At 39.0% G+C, this 4,572-nt stretch overlaps 1 protein-coding gene across 1 annotated transcript in view; it reads right to left on the reverse strand.

The window, feature by feature from the left end:
* Positions 1-4,572, reverse strand: part of KBTBD12 (kelch repeat and BTB domain containing 12) — a 29,151-nt gene that overhangs the window by 227 nt on the left and 24,352 nt on the right. The window lies entirely within an intron of this gene.

Genomic DNA, 4,572 nt, shown 5'->3' on the forward strand with positions numbered 1-4,572 from the left:
TTTGTGCAGTTATTATTATGACCCTTCTCTAAGGTGGCAATGAAAAGGTAATTTTTGTGGTACCAACAGCTACACTGTTCGAAGAGCATGCAAGTTGTCAACATATAGCAAATGAAATAGTGCAGATAGAGATCTGCACAGTGTATTCAGTCCTCACACTCTGGGCTCCAGGTGCAGCTGCAGGGACAAAAGCATCAAGTGCTCCATCTTGGTACAAGTATGCAGGTGGCATTTCATTGTGCAAACTATTGTCAAATATTCATCTTTTAGAGAGAGAGTATTGTCCATTATTAATGAGTATGCCTATGTGCAGTATGTTGTATTTTCTTTGCCTCGACTAAAATGCAGCCCTCAGGCTCCTGGAAGCATTCCAAAACTATGGCTTTTCTTGGGTGCGAAGTCTGGACATCCTGTGATTTGGGGAGAAATAAAGACAGAAAGAAACCCCCAGGGCTTTAAATGTACTTTAACTGTTCTGAAGTTTAAGATGAAAAGAAAATGTGAGCAGAAATTAAAGTTGCTTTCTCACAGCAAGTAACCTTAGTCTAAACCTTTCTTAGAAGACATGCACATGCTTTGCTGTTGCCTTCTTTCTGATGAATTTCTGGACAGATGTATTAGAAGGCAGGTCTTGGAGATTTCCAAGCATAGACATTTCACAGGTACCAGGAACCATCATACCGAGAAAAATTGAATACTCAACACTTTTACTGAGTCTTAAAAGACTTGTCATAGGCCAAACTTTCCAGGGTCCAGACTGAGGTTCCCATTTTCCCCATTCAGCTATCTCTTTAGAAAACTTTTTTTTTTTTTAAAAAAAACCAAACCAAACCAAAACAACAAACAACCCTATCATTTTCCTACTATATCAACTGTATCTCATTGTTTGGACACTGCCCTTCTATTGAACTCACAGTAAAGGGTTGAAGAAGGGGAAAAGAGTGAAATACAGAAGAGCATCCAGAGGCATATAATTTTTCACATGTTGGAAACACAGACCAGGTATTCCTCCAGAGGACAGCAGCCCTGTGGAATTAGTACCCCCAAGATAGTGCTGTTGTGGTTCTGTGCAAAATTGCCATTGATGTTATGATGATACAGTGTCATGGGATTTAAAATACCCCTAGGGCTCCTCTGCAAGTAGCTTCAGGATGTGGGGAGATCAGATGGAAACAAACAAGACTTCTTCCCCTCCCGGGATCGGTTGCCTCGCTGGGCTGATTTGGGACAGTTCTGTTTACTGCAGGTCCTGCACATGCACGGGAGTTGTGGAAGTCTCAGCTTTATGGAAATTTATGCACATGTTGGTCATGTTTATCTAAGGAAACCACTCACCAGTCATGTGCCATCTCTGTCCCTTCTCTCACCTGAGTGCATCAGTACCCCACAGTCCACAACCTGTACTAATTTTCCCCTCAGTTGTGTTGTAATCAGTTATGGCATAATTTTTCTTGGTCCAAACCCAGACTTCCGAGACTCTCATAGATCTCTAGGAGCTTGCTTGAGTAAAATTTGGGTAAGATTTCAGGATTTAGCCTCATCTGAATAGTCCTTGTTCCATCCCTTTCTGCTGTTCACAGAAAGTGAAACAATAGGCATGATGATTTGCTTATTGAACCTGGATATTAAAGGAGAATAATAAGAACACATATGAAAGCTCCATCCATCCAAGAGAGAATGCAGCAAACTGCTAAAAAACCCAGTTATATGTGAAGAGAGAAGGCACGACTGACAAACTGCAAACAAGTACCATGTGCCAGGACCAGCAAAGAGCTCATTTCTGTATGGCTTGCAAGAGTGAACAGGTTTTTCCAAAGAGGCAAATACAGAGACACAAACAGACCTAAGCTGTGACGTGGGAGGCTCCAATCCCTGTATTTATAATTAGGTCATCTCCTTTATGCAATAAATTTTTATGCCTAGATTTTCTTTGGCACGGATGATGACAAAAATGAGACAATCAGAGAGGAAAAAAGAAATCAAACACGGGAACTGAGACATTCTGTGAGTTATTGCAACACTTCAGAAAAAAAAAAAATAATTAAAACATCAAAGGCAGATTCAGCAACCCTTCCTTACAAGCCTTGCTGTGTTTTTTCCTGACCCTGGTGACTCACAACCTTTAGTATCCCTTGTTTCCCTTTTCTGTGGGATGTTTTAAGTGGTTTTGTTCTACTCTACAAATTCTGCTTTCCAGCACATGGATTGTTAGCTAACTCTTAACCCTTGGGAGATAAAAAGAGTATGTTGTTGGAACAAGGGAAGCAACCATTTCTCTAGTCTTATCTTGTTTAGTATGAAAGGAAGCAGCACCCTTTGAATGAGAAGGTTCATGTGAGGAAAAGCACTGCTCAGCATACAGTCACACTTCAGAAAAAAATTACATCCCCCCTTTCTTTTTAAAAGAGAAATGAGTTAAAACATCTCAATTCTTAAGCCCTTTAAAAAAAAAAATCTTGGTTAGGACAATAGAAAAGGTAGTGTTTTTCAAAGAGAACAGCACCGTTGATTCCAGGCTATAATGTTGGACTCGGGCTTTAATTCCAATAAACAGTCTTAAGCCTGAAGGTGCAAATAATTCCAGATTCTGCCTCATTGGTTCACCTTATTTAATTGCAATTTTTTTTTTTTTAGCAGCAGTATCTTAGCAGCCAGTTTTGCTTACAGGAGAATAATTTGACATCTACAAAAAGAAACTGGCTGTATTACACAGATTACCTGCTTAAAAAGCCACCCTGCAGAACGCCCTGTCATACATAGCATTATTCTGCATCACTTACCAGACGACAACCACCTTATCTAATGAAAGGATTTCACTCCTTTCCAAATGCTTTCATGTTTTCTACAAAATGAGGCAGTATTTTCTGCACATTCTTGTTTAACTATGAGAAGTTTTAAGAAACTTTATTTACACTATGTTTTTCTGCATAGGAGTTAAATCACTTTATATTAGAATTATTGAGGGAGTACAAACCTAACCCTAATGCAGATCCTTTTCAAGCAGTAAAACAGTGTTTATAGCAGTATGGTTTATTCTTATTCAGGAAAGGAAAAGGCTAAACCAGCATAGGGAACATTAATTCCAGCATAAATTTATCCCCATGAGAAATTGTGGTATGTTAAAAGAGAGTCAGAGCTCTTTTGGTATAGTTATGCCTTTCTGATGTACAACTGCAAACCGAAGGCTGACACTGAGCCTACAAACCCATCTTTTCCCAGTGAAAACACTTGAGTTACACCTGAAAATGTTTGATTTATAAATGCTAAAATAATATTTTGTATACACAAATACAGTAGACTGAAAGCAAAATGAGTCTAATCTTTAAATTCTCTTTCATATTGTGCTCTGTAAACAAAACACTTTCCTACAATTTTTCATATGAAATTCTTCTTTGAATGTGCAGAAAAATCAACAAAAATACTATTTTTCAGTAAGTAATGGTCTACACTCCATATAGACAATCATGTTTTCTCTTTAAAAGGTCTATTTTCAAATATGACTCACTCTCCAAATATGGCCAGGCTTCATTTTATGCTGTAAGTTTTCTCATGTCATTTGAATCAGGTTTGACCATAAATCAGGATGAACCATTCTTGGAAAGACCCCCAGTATGGCTGCAGGCAACATAAATATTTGATCTGCTTTTTCTTGCCCTTTTTTTTTTTAACTGCATTCCATTTGTAATTTGGAGCTTAGCAGGAGGAACAACTTTCCCTATGACTATAGTATTTATTACCACTTTTGGTCTTTTTTGGCCTTGCTTTCTCTTTTCTATTTGGAATTGAACATTCGGATACAATTATTGGGTTTTGGGTGGTAGGGTTAAAGGGAGGCAGATGTAGAAGAATTAAGCAACATGCTTAACAGGTAGAAAACCTATAGGTTATCCAGGATTATTAACCATGCAGCTATTATCTTTGTAAGCCAGTACAAATAAATTCACTCCAATACAGCCTGTTTAGTGTCCAGAGTATTGAACTAAAAAAAAAGTCATGCTGAATTTTAGTTCACTGGAGTTAAATCTATGGTATGTTTGCTGAAATGGGTTCAACATTTCATTATTTCTTAGAGAAGCCCATTGACATCAGCTGCTATACTTGCCTCCATTTTATAAACAAGAAAACAGAGTTATGGAGATAATGAGAGCATGTGCTCATCACGAGTCGTGATGCCTCTACATCAGTGCAGGGCAGAGACAGCCACAGTAGTTTTGGACAAGCTCACCTGTTTATGAGCTGTGGCACAGCTACGTTGACATACTGTTCTATGACCAGCAGTACCTGAGCAAGTTTATCCAGAGCAGGACCAGGTACCTCAGCACAGATCCGCATTGTGTCATGGAGGGTACTCGCAGTGTCACATCTATCCTTGCCCATGAGCTCCATGCCCTGGGACATCCTCACACAGGTGACTTGCCTGAGCTTCTGCTGGTGTCGGTTCTCAGGTTGTCACAGCACCATTTTCTTTCCAGTTTGCAGTTTCCTAAGGTGCTCTATCTTCTTTCACCATAAATCAGTTTATAAAAAAAGACACCAAACCTGGAGCGGTTAAACTGTTAACTGTCTGCTCCG

Source organism: Antrostomus carolinensis, unplaced genomic scaffold (genome assembly GCF_000700745.2).
Source record: "Antrostomus carolinensis isolate BGI_N321 unplaced genomic scaffold, ASM70074v2 scaffold8740, whole genome shotgun sequence".
In the NCBI taxonomy this organism is placed as follows: Eukaryota; Metazoa; Chordata; class Aves; order Caprimulgiformes; family Caprimulgidae; genus Antrostomus; species Antrostomus carolinensis.